The following is a 12,324-nucleotide window of genomic DNA, read 5'->3' on the forward strand; positions in this document are numbered from 1 at the left end:
AGCTGATGTGAAAAAGCCCTTGTTAAAGCACTGAAGAGCCAGTTGGAGTGTTTCTGAAATACATGGCTGCATGCATAATCTCAGTATTTTTGGTAATCATGCCTGTGAATGCATGCATTTGCCAACGGCTCTGTATCGCTCTAGTGCATGATGTAATGAAAGATATCTCATGTTGACTATGACACTTAAGTAACAGCTAGCTATGCCTGTGCCAAACACAGAGCATAATGTCTCCTCAGCTGCCTGAAGAGGCTTGGGGCTGTTTCTCTGTCATTCTTACCCTCTTCCATTCCACATCTGTGTCCCCCCCCTTTTCCTCTTCTAAATCCCCAACATTTCTTTGGTTTGGCCTTTACACAAATTTACAAAACAAAGAATAAGGGAACCAAAAGATTAATACACAAGCTACTGCAGCAAACTGTGTGGGAGAATCATAGAATCTTTTAGGTTGGAAAAGACCCTTAAGATGACCAAGCCCCATCACCAGCCTAACACTACAAGTCCCTCACTATGTCTCCTATTTAGGCAGATAATCTGTGTCTCCTACAGGGACTGTCCTGGTGGCAATAGCCCAGAGGTTCTTTTTCTAACAAAAGAGCAGCTAGACGACATGTTTTATACAGCTCCTTCCAGTTTGCCATCTGTTTCGCATAGCTGGAGCGGTGCAAACCTGAAGAGGTAAGAGGGCACCTCTGTGCCTGTGATGGGACAAAATGCAGACACAGTATTGTGGGATGATTGATAATTCCCATCCAAACTAGGAACCCTGACGTATTTCAGGCTAGAGAAACTTAAATTAGCAGATTAACAGTGACTACAATGTCATTGAATCGGACATCTTACATTTAGTTAAGCAAAAAGATTTTTACTGAATAGTTTTGCAGTGTTTTCCCATTAAAGTTCAAATGCAGAGTCAAAGGACAGACATAAAAATGCAGGGAGCAGCTGAGCTTTATTGTGCAGAAATCCAGGTGCTGTTTCAGGGCCAACAGAATCAAAAGTGTTATTAACCGAGCTGGAGGGCACCCTGCCTGAAAAATAATACTTTTCATTATGAAGATGACACTGTAACACTCTGAATCTTAGGGGATATTATTACTATTTTATCTAGAGTAGTTTAATACTTTTGGTTTGGTTTCAGTGGGTGCAAATGAAAGAGACTATGGCCTTTGATGCTTAGTCTAGCTGTAATTACAGAGAGCTGTGATTTAGGGGACAGCATCTAATTCCTTTCTGCTCATCAAAGAGTAGCTTAAGAAAATCTATATATTATTTAAAATGAAGTCAAGAGCTCCCTGGTGTCATTTAAATGACCCAAGCAGTAGATATGGCAGGCAAGAAAGAATCATTATTAAATTAACAGTTTCATAAGGTGGTTCAACATCCGACACAGTGGGAATAGAGAGTGAGGTGGTTATTTTGGCTGTATGGAACAGGAATAAATTTCAAGAATTGCTCAAGCATCTGTCAATAATATAAATGCATTTTAAATAAGAAACCTCAAGGCTGAAGTCTTCTTTCGAAGCATAACAAAATATTTTCTGACAGGTGTGGATTCCTAAATGATGAAGAGTCAGTCTCTGACCCTGCAATATGCCTCTGCCCAGGAGGAATTACTGCATTCCAGTTGAAATCATCAGCCTAAGCTAGATTCCTAAAACTGCTACCTCATTTAAGACTGGAGAATGCTTTAGAAGTATGTAACTCTTGTTCCATCAGCCCCAACTTGAGTCAAAATGTATTTGTGATTTAACTGTGAACTCCATTGCCAGCTGGATACCATCTTCCTAAATGCTATCTCCCATGAACCCTGAACCATCTTGTCTTGCTAAACAGTCTTTCTACAGTCTCCACGATACATTGATCCTGACATACCACTGCCTCAATAAGTAATAAGAAAAATACATATTTAAAATCTTTGCTTCCTCCAAGAAGCAGCTCTTGATAGTACTAAACCTTCCTTGCTTTCCTGTACATCAGTAGTTAGTAGCCAAGAGTACTACAGTGCCTCTGACTATCAAGGTTGTCATGACATCAACTGCCTCCAATAGGTCAGGACCTCTTGTCATGTTAAATATCCTTGGATCCCACAGATGCCACTATCATGAAAGCAACCGCTTTATCTGAAAAAAGAAATGGAAATGTATTCATTTCTACTGATAAATGCTAACCATGTGGACTAAACAATGACTTTAGTCTTTTTCCCCTCCTATCTCCCAGATAAAATCATCACATTCCTGCTACCCCTGTCAAATGATTTTATTTTTTGTGTTTCAGTCTACTTAGTTCTGACGCAAGATTGCTTAGATTTCTTCCTTGGATTTTTTTGTGTACATGTCTTCTTTCCCTTGCCTTTCAGCTCATGTCCCTGCTTGGAATTTTTTGTTTTATGTTGCTGGTTTTGAATGCTTTTCATCTTTTTAATGGGAGAATCGGTCACTTCCCATTTATCACCTTACCTAGGAAGATAGCAAGTATTCTTCAGTTCACAACTGTTATTTCCAGTGGCTCTGTGTTCTGAGCATGACACTATGTGCAACATCCTGCTCTGGCACACACCTCTGGGACTCCCATTGTGCTGAAGCTTCTGCAGGTTTCTGGCTTGCTGTATGAAAAAGAAAGAAAGCCTTAAGGCACAGATTAAAATAAACATGTTGGATCCTAAAACTAAACTGCAAAGAGACACTACCAATTGTCCTTGTAACACTAATCAATGTAAAGAAAAATATACCCACAGGAAAAGAAAGGGTTGGAGCCAGGATCCACTCCTTCCCAGACCTCATTTAAGGGCTGGCAGTGGAAGGGAGGATATCACTTTGTGTACTTAAGGCCTTTGAAAGGTAAGCAGAGCTTCTCCTTTATTTCTGTGTTTTGACTGCTAATGTTACTAAGCCTGATAGCTGAAGTCCTTCATACACAGAAGGAATTGCAAGAGAGTGGTCAAAGCCAGTACTGGTTGTAGGAGTTTCTGTTGCTGGAAATGGAGTGGAAGTAAAAAATTAAAACAGGTGCAGCTGCAAAGAAAGTAATAAAACTGTTGCTAGGGAGTCATGGTTAGGCTGACAACAAAATGGGATGGTGAGAAACCCTACAGGTAATAGAATAGAAGGGTGATTGGAGTCTAAAACTAGGAGACAAATTCTTGATATCCATATACTCGTGCTTGCCCTTACTTGCCTTCCCTGAATAAAAGCTTGAATTTCAATGCTTGCATTGCTGTAAATGGCTGCTGGAAGGATTTTTACTTGATTGCCTGACCTTCACCATAAATATTCCTATTCCAATGATCCTTCTTCTCCTTTTCAATGTTGGAAGGAAGTAAAGAGATATGATGGGGAATAATACAACTGTCTAACATGGTGGAATTGATACCTAGTAATTAAGGAACACACCTGTTAATGCTGCTGCTTTTCTGAGAGACTATTATCTAAGAATTGCTTATCTCGGTTAAAAGTATATTTCAAAGGAAGTGTATTCATAAGCTGAAACAATCAGAAATGATGCTTGAAGCTCTTCTCCCCGATAAATGAGCCAGAGAGACCTGGTTAGCATCCCATCTAACACTGAGGTTTATTTCTAAGGTAGGAGGCCAGCCCGCTGGATGTCTTGGCCCCTCTGCAGTTACTTAAGGACCAGGACTTAAAACTCAAAGCTTAGATAAAATCCTACCAGTTTCTGTTAACATCTTAAAACCCACTATTTAGTTACAGAAAAAGCTAAGGTGCTTGCTAACTGTAGTGGCTCTCGGTGGCCACACAGAGGCTCCTGCCTCCCCTTAGGCGCTGTAGTAGGTTAGAAATCTTAATTTACAAGCTGAAAAATGAAATGAAAAGTTTTTCAAGTAGTGTTTTTGTTTTGCTTTGTTTCTTTTACTAGGAGAACGATCGTCAATTCCTCAACCTGAGGGATGGACAGCCGGACAGTCCCACACCTCGCCCCCCCTCCCTCACCTCAGCGGCGCCGCGGAGGCCACGCCTCCGGGTGGCTGTTAAGGAGCGGCTATGAAGGCTCTGTTGCCTTGCTGCTCCCAAGTCATCGTAGTACTGAGCCTCGTCGAGCTCCGCTGGGAGCCGGACCCAGCTGCCGAGCCGCGGGGCTGCGCCTGAAGCAACCCTAGCGCCTGCCGGCGGCTGGGAACGTAGCGGGCACGCCATGGCTGCGGCTGAGGCCTGCCCGCCAGGGGGAGCCGCCGCCGCCCTGAGGGAGGAGGGCGGGCCCCGCGCCGAGGTAAGGGAGGTGGTGCTGGGGTGGCGGTAGGCGTGGAACGGGCGGGCTGCGGGGACGAGAGTGGGCTGGTCCTCTAGATGGGGCTCCCAGAAAGTGAGGGGGAAAGAGCTTCCTGAGTGCCGGGGCGGTGGCAGAGTCGGACCGTGAGCCTTTCCTCGTGGACTCCTTTTCCCGCCGAGGTTACCACAGACAGCAGGGATGGAAAGCATCTAGGGCAGCGCTGTGCTGCGAGGTAACACAACGTAACGTTTTGCTAACCGGGGAGCTGGCTATTGTTTTCAAAGCGTGGGAATAGAATGAATCCGTGAGGGAGAACTGCCCTGTGTGCTACTGAGGGTGTAGGCATCGCATGTGACCTGCGGGTCAGGGCTGCAAGATGAGGGCTTTCACTTTAACTTGGCATTTCCTCGTGAATTGCCTTCCTTTTCTTCATGTGGGCACGTAGGCAGGTCAAAAATGTGCTTCTGCTGCCACGTTATAGCTTCTCCAACAGTGGGTGTCAACTGTCAGTGTAACGGCATGGCCCACTTTGTGAAGGGCAGGTGTGTGGCACAGGTTGGTAACTATGACTACCAGTAGCATTTCCCACTGTCACTCCAAGTTTGGGGACAGTGCCAGGGCTGAACTTCAGTCTCTCTTCATCTGCTTGTACTGTCAGTGTGGAAGCTTTGTACTCAAGGTAGGCAATAGATACCTGCAGTTTCAGTCAAACCTTATGTGGTCCCTGCTGCACTTCTGTCTGCAAGTGATTTCTCGGACCCTAATCCAGTGGAAATGTTGCATACATCTGTAACTTGAAGGTTAGTAGAGCCCTGTGGCTTCAGGGACTGCTTTTCTGAGTCAGATCACTGGTGGGCACCAAGTTTCATTAAGCCTGCATAACTTGTGATCTGACCCTTTTGTGATACCCTGTGCGGTTACAGAAGATGCGGTAGTTCCTACGTCCTTGGTTGTTGGCTTAGATACTTGGTGTATCTAAGGGTGTAGGAGTGACTGAACCAAGGCAAGGGAGTGTTAAGTTCTTGAGCAAAGACATAAATGGACTTTCAAGTGAAAACCACCACATCTCTTCTAGAAGTTCTTTCCAAGTGGGTAACAGATCGGGTGAAGTTGATCTTAGCATGAAAGATGACTTCTCTATGTTTGAATAAGTCTTGTGCTGTTAAAATGTTATTGCAAATGTATAACAAATTTCCGAGCATTCAGCTGATTTATAACCTCCATTTTGCCTTTTGTAAAAACAGACCAAAGCTATTTTTAACCTTTCTGTTTCTTATTCCCCCATGGTAGACTCCCAAGTGTGGTTCTGTTCTGTGTAAACAGATCGGAGTGATTGTTTTTTCTTCATGCTGTGCGACTGTGTAAAGTTGTGGGAAGGCAGCAACTGGATTAATCCACTCTTGGGTTAATTAAGTGCTCATATCCACTGTTTGGTCTCCACGAACATTCAGTGAGTGTTGATGAATGTCAGCGAGTGGTACTTTTTCTGCATGGAGGAACTGAGTGTCGCCCTCTTGTTTCATCAGCACTCATGTCAGACACCATTCTGTCAGGCTGCCCCTCTGCTGCCATCTGTCACATAGCAGCTGTGTGTAACCAGATACTGGTGAAAGGTTCAACCTCTGTTGCCATACCACCAACAGCCACCTGTGATGTCACAGGCCAACCTAATAAGATAGGAAGCTTTACTTTTGGATCATTTCTGTGCTGAGTATTTCTCATTGTGCTCTTTTCCCATGTACAGAAGTGTTTGTTTTACACTTCATAGATGGCTGAAAGAACAAATTGCAGTTTTTCTTTCCCTAGAGAAAGAATTTATGATAGAGGTACTGTTTACTCCTTAATTGCTGATGGTGTATCCTGTACTGGTTTAGATGACATCCACTGTTGAAAACATGGTTGCTTACCTTTTTTTTGTCCTAGTTACACAAGTAGGTCACATTGATTAGGTCATATATGAGTAGGTCGTATAGACCTATGCATGCAAGTAATGCATGGGGGAGAAAAATAAGCGGACATTTGTGTGCCTTAAATGCTTGTATCACTTAATAAAGGCATCTTAAGGAAAATGCAAGATTGAGACTCTATGTGGGGAGGTAAATTATAAAGTCTTAAGCACAATAAAAGCAATAAAACATACAGGAAAAAAGCACACACAATTGACATGTAAGTGTGATACCAGTGGAGAAAAGAGAGAAACTATCCCACAGACATGGAAATCAGAATGCAGGCTGTGCTTCATGCCAATAGAAGGCTGTAACTTCCTTAGGCCTCTCGCTGTAAATTTGCATGGCAACACTTCTCAAAGCTTTAAATTGAGCCACAAACTCGTGTGCAGGACAAATAGGACATAGTTTCCAAAGCAGTGTAAGAACTGCATGCGTGGAGGTGTTGGTGCTGCAAGATGTTGCATCATTCTTAAGTATATGGCAACAGTATTTGCTAATATGTAGACAGTATCCAGAAGCTTGTAGTACAGCATCAAAGCCAAGGACTTTACAAGAGTTAAGAGTTGTCCTGCTTGATAAAATGGCTTTTGTTTTCCTTTCCCTCTGTGTGTATGTTGATGTATTTATACAGACAGATGAAGAACTGGAGGATAGAAATTGGAGGAGTTCTTTTGTCTTTCAAGGAGCAATATGGGTTACTAGGAATGGACTAGGTAGCTCTAAAACATGGCCTGGATCTCCACTTCCAAACTGTGTGAACCCATAAACTCTGGTGTTACCCAGGTCAGCTGAAAAGCCAGTACCTGAGTGAAGGCAGCAGCTGCTGTGCTGGGTCATTGTGCTGCAGGTAGGACATGCTCCAAATTGATATGGGACAGAGAAAGAAGGCTCTGTCCTCACCCAAACCAAAAAGGTTTGCTGTGCATGGATCTGTTATGATTTTTACAACAGATTTGGAAGCCTGTCCTGAGAGCTGAATTCCTGTGCTAGCTTAGAGAATGTCTGCCTTAATTGACAGTGTAAAACTGCAGTTTAAAATACAAAAGCTAAGGAAGCAAAGGCACAGAGGCGAACTTTTACTGTTAGTACTGTGGTCTCTGTGCTAATTACTTGGCAGAGAGTTTAGGAGGATGGTACATAAATCTTTTGCAAGATTAATGCTTGGAACACAATTAGGGGCAGAATCTTACAGAATAATAATAAAAAAAGAAGTATTGAATGGGGTGAATCATCCCAGGTTTTGGACACCCTTTTAAGTATTTGTACTGACAGAATGCTTTGAAATACCTGGCTTTGTTTTGCTTTCTTGGTAAGTATCAAAGCTTTGGTAAGCTTTGATAAGGAGAAACCTAGTAGGCTTTTCTCCCCATGAGAGCAGTAACCCTGAAGCTGTGTGCTTAACTCAGAGTATTTTTATCTTTAATGCTTTCAGTTTTCTAGGCACTATGGTCTGGCAATGTTGCTTGTGAAGAGTCATCTGCAAATAGGTCAATGAGACTAGCTTTGGCTGCTGGGTGGCTGCTATGTATTAACCAGAACTTAGCTAGGTTTAGAAAGAGGATGTGTGAAGGACTGGGTACCCTTAGCTTATAGTAGCTCAAAAGGAGGACATCTGAAAAATGGAACTGTGTTGCAGACAGAGTTTTATCAGAAGGGGTGGGCCTTGAGTGCTTCCATGTTTATTCAGTGCATCATGGAGTGATTATGTAATGTCAGTGAGGATGTACTAATGTACTAGCCTTTGTGAAGGTAGAGAGAGAAAGAAGAAAGCCTCTTACAGAATGTCAGTACTGACCACAGTAGAAGGCATCTTGGGGACAGCAAAGGCTGAAAGACTGAGAACTCTGAAAGAGACTGAATAAATGTTGTAACCTTCATCAGATATATGCTGAATTCATAGAATCACAGAATTGCCTGGGTTGAAAAGGACCATAATGATCATGTGGTTTCAACCTCCCTACTATGTTCAGGGTTACCAGGCCAGGCTGCCCAGAGCCATATCCAGCCTGGCCTTGAATGCCCCCATGATGGGGCATCCACAATTCCTTGGGCTGAAATAATTTCTGTTGCAAAATGTGAACACAAAACTAAACAGTATGTGAAATTGCAGTTCATGTTCTAGAAGCAGCTTAAAAGGTTCATATTCCTAGAGGATGTTGAGCCATCTTCAAGTCAGCTTTATGAAAAATGATGTTTTGAATTAGTGATGCAGTTTGCATCAGTTTTTATCTTATTCCCATCTCTGCCTCCATTTCCAAAGTAAGTCTGTGTTAATTGTGTGTATGCATTAAACATGTAGAGTGTTCCTGCTTTATAATAGCTGACATGGCTGAGCTGTGCTGTGTGAAGCTGTAGTGCTTTTGTTTTCAAAACATGTGGCTAGATACTAACAACTCACTGACATGAGTAGAGTGTCTGTAACAGCATGTGCTTGCAGCCTAGACAGTATTACTAGCATCTAGAATAGATGTAGTAGATGTCTGACAGGCACCACATTTGAAGCCAGTTGCACAGTGTTGGTAGGTGACTTCTAGAAGCAATAATAAACATGAGCAGGTATGGGTATGTTTGAATATCTGCTGGTGGGAGAAAAACAAACAATGGTAGTAAGCTCAATCTGGTCTTCAAATGTAGATGAGGTTACTACAACTGCAGGTTTTGTGTAGTTTATGCTGTTTATAGTTGTGGAGTGATATCCAGAAGACACCGAAAGCACAGACTTCCTATGAATTTACAACATGTCTGCTTATGAATAACTGGTTGCTAATGTTTTTGAATGTCAAGTTCTACCGCAGGTGGGTTTGGTGCCTCTGTACCTACGATGAAGTTGGTATCTGCAGTTCTAAGCTGTGATTGTTCTGCCCCGGAAATTGACATCTACTTAGTTAATTTATGTGAATGGATTGCTCAGTGTGTATCATAGTATCACAGTATCGTGCGAGTTGGAAGGGACCTTAGAGATCATCGAGTCCAACTCCCGGGATTCGAGCCCTCTAGTGTAGCAGAGCGGCAGTTTTACCCCTTGCGCCACAAGGGGGATTCGAACCCGGGCCCTCTGGTGTTGCAAGCGGCGGTTCTAACACCGTGCGCCACCGGTATTTTGTTTGAAATGCAGCAGCTGTTTTTAGTCAGCTTAAAGACTGGTGCTGTTAGCTTGTTGCTTCACTAAAGTTTCATTTTTGTTTTCAGGGTATTCGTCTGAAAGCATGTCCTGAAGCTTTGGATAACTCCTAACTCTTGTCCAAACCAAGGAAAGAAACAGTTGAAACTGCAGGAGGAGAAGGAGAAAGAAGCTATATGTCATCTAAATGATGGAAGAAATGTAAGAAGGGAAAGCGCTAAGAGGAAATGAAGAAGAATATGGTGTATTTTTTATCACTGAGGTAAGAGCACTGCAGGAAACTGAGCGCTGAATGGCTTTGAAAGGAATATTTGATTTCTTCAGTTGGGATTTGGAAGTGTGTTTTGCAAGAATAGAAGAGGAATGGTGATGTAGGACTAAAAAGCCCTTGTTCACCTTCCCAGAAATTTCTACCCTAGCGTAGTTTGTACAGTTGAAATGTTCTCTGGGTTACCCAGATTGCTTATAATAAATCTTTCACTTCTCAGTTATATTTTGAACGTATTGCATTTGTGACAAAGGATTATGTTTTGCTTGCGAGCGCTTAGCATTGATGTCTATATTACACTGCTTTCAGCATTTATGTGAATCTTTGCATTCAGAGGATTACATCTGGGAAACTTGGCCGTTCGGATCTTTATGTACACTTTGTAACCAGAAGGAAGAAAAATAATATACTGAAAGAAGCTCACTGTCTTTTGTTCTGTTTGAAAGCTACTGTGAAAGGAGGGTTGAGAACATCAGGTTTTGTTTCCTTACTGGTCCCTCTGTTTGTTGCCACCCTGACGCTTTGGGTTTTTTTTCCCACACTAATGGGTGGTGCCACCCCAAAGAAGAGGAAGGCCTGGCTTTGCTTTTTTGGGACAGCATACAGCACCATTGCTATATATTCTACATGTATATATATATATATGTATGTATATGTATACACACACACATATATACATATATCTACATATATATATATATGTAGAATATATATATATATTCTACTCAACTCTCCCATCAGAATGAAGATTAGACAGCAAGGTCAGCAACTGTTTCACAGCGTTGTGCTCAGTTTCCTCCTGGACTTGGGTTTCCTTTTTGTATAAGATAACCATGCTTTAAGAAGTGGGAGTTTTGTTGCTTTCTTTTCTCCTGTTGCAGGGTAACTGAAACAACTAGATCTCCTTGGAGGACTGTTTCCAGCTTCTGTTGTCACAGACAAAAAACACGCTGGAGGTAAATATGGGAAACACCTGTTTAACGGATTGGATTACAGTCAGTGGTTATTGAATGATAACTCACTCTGTTATATTTAAAACAGACCATTTTCGAGCAAATCAACACAATAAAACTTACCTGAAGAATTTAAACATGCTGGTGTCCACCTTCCACAGCATCTCTTGTTGGCTCAACATGAATTTGTTTCCCAGTAACTTGCTTAGGATTTGAAAGCTACAAAGACTGTATCTTTCACTTGACCTGATGTTCAGTGTTAGATGGGGCTCCTAGGCAGCTTACTTAATTAGTTCAGCTAATGATTCAGTTCCTGAAACCTAATACCAATTTGTATTTACACAACAGCTCTCAGTGTGTTTCTCTAAAGCAACACCTATGTTTTTAAATGCTAGTAATTAATAAGCGTTTGGAGCTGAAGACTGTAGTTGTAAATGCAGGGTAAAGAGCATGCAGGGATGCTGTTGTCAAAAACAAACCCATTGCAAATTAGATCAGTCAGCACTAGCAGAGAACCCATTTTTGTTTGCTTTGTTCATCTTCTGGTTATATTACATGATTGTTTACTTTGTGTGCTCATCTTCACCAAAAAGTCTGGTTGTCATCTTAATTAGACGCTCCCTGTTCTCCCGCGATTCATAGCTGCAGTCATTACCCATGGAGCAAGCAACTCCTTGTATTCCTTTCACTCAGGGCTCAAGTGGCATCTTATATGATTTCCATTGTAGAAGCCTTAGTAATGTTTTCCATACAGCTTCTTGTGTACAGCTGGAACACCTGGCATTGGGAATCTCTAGGTTGGCTAGTGCTTCCTGCTCCATAAATTACCCTCCTGCTCTGTTCAACTTTGGTAATGCGTTCAACATGGACAAGATTCAGGAATTCATTGGCTTAGTTCTCTCCTGCCCGTAATTTGAAAGGAGTTTGGCCGTAGCACTTGCATAGCTGTAACAATACACAATTGCATATTTTATTTAGGACTATCAGCGCGCTGCCATCTTGTGACAATTTATCTGTTGAAAATGGAATGCTTGTTGTTTTTGTTTTTCACTAGGTAGCAAGTATTTACAGTGTGGGGAACTCTTAGCTATGAAGTGGTTTATTTATTTACTTAAAATCTTGACAAGGGCTTAAAGGAAAATTCCACCTTTGTCTCACAGACTATCAGTGGCCTAGTGTGCAGATACTCCCTAGGAGGGATATGGCAAGACTTTCTTCTGTTACCTGAGCTCCCAGTAAGTATAGTGGAGACCTTTAGACATTCTAGCATTTGTGATACTTGGGTAGCTGAAGTTCATCTTCAGTTCAGATTCACTGTGACTTTATGTACTTCTGAGATACTGTGCTTTGTATTTGTTCAGAAAGTGATGTTCTACTTTTCCTTTGAGAAGCCCAGTTGTAAAGCCATTTAATAATAAAGTAAAGCCCGTGTCCAGCTGGCTAACAGTTATGTGGTGAATTCTGGGTACACGTTGGAAAAGAGAGCAGCATTTTGGACCTATTTCAGGTACTATTAATCAAAAGCAGCGTTCAACAGATGATGCATACAAAATGAAGCCCCCCTTCCATCTGGTTCCATTACTTCTTAATATTGCAGATTGAAAGTAGTGTTAAGTTACTCTCAGCTCATCCCATCCCCATTAACTACTTGTGTCTCCAGGTTCATTCGTCTCACTGGGAACCCAGGTAGCAATGATAGCATTGCTGAAGAAGACTTTCAAGTTGAAATGACTGTCACAAGGCAGGGAACTCCTAACAGATTTTTCTTGGTAGAACTTAACAGGTTTTGTGTCTCCAAACTTATGT

At 42.1% G+C, this 12,324-nt stretch overlaps 1 long non-coding RNA gene across 1 annotated transcript; it reads left to right on the top strand.

The window, feature by feature from the left end:
• The first annotated feature begins 4,255 nt into the window (after nucleotides 1-4,255).
• On the top strand, nucleotides 4,256-10,617 carry LOC140248841 (uncharacterized). Its single transcript, XR_011902896.1, has 3 exons — nucleotides 4,256-4,459; nucleotides 9,366-9,559; nucleotides 10,447-10,617. It is a non-coding gene; the product is annotated as an uncharacterized lncRNA (long non-coding RNA).
• The last annotated feature ends 1,707 nt before the right edge of the window (nucleotides 10,618-12,324 follow it).

The sequence above is a fragment of the Excalfactoria chinensis genome, chromosome 2 (genome assembly GCF_039878825.1).
Source record: "Excalfactoria chinensis isolate bCotChi1 chromosome 2, bCotChi1.hap2, whole genome shotgun sequence".
Classification (NCBI taxonomy): Eukaryota; Metazoa; Chordata; class Aves; order Galliformes; family Phasianidae; genus Excalfactoria; species Excalfactoria chinensis.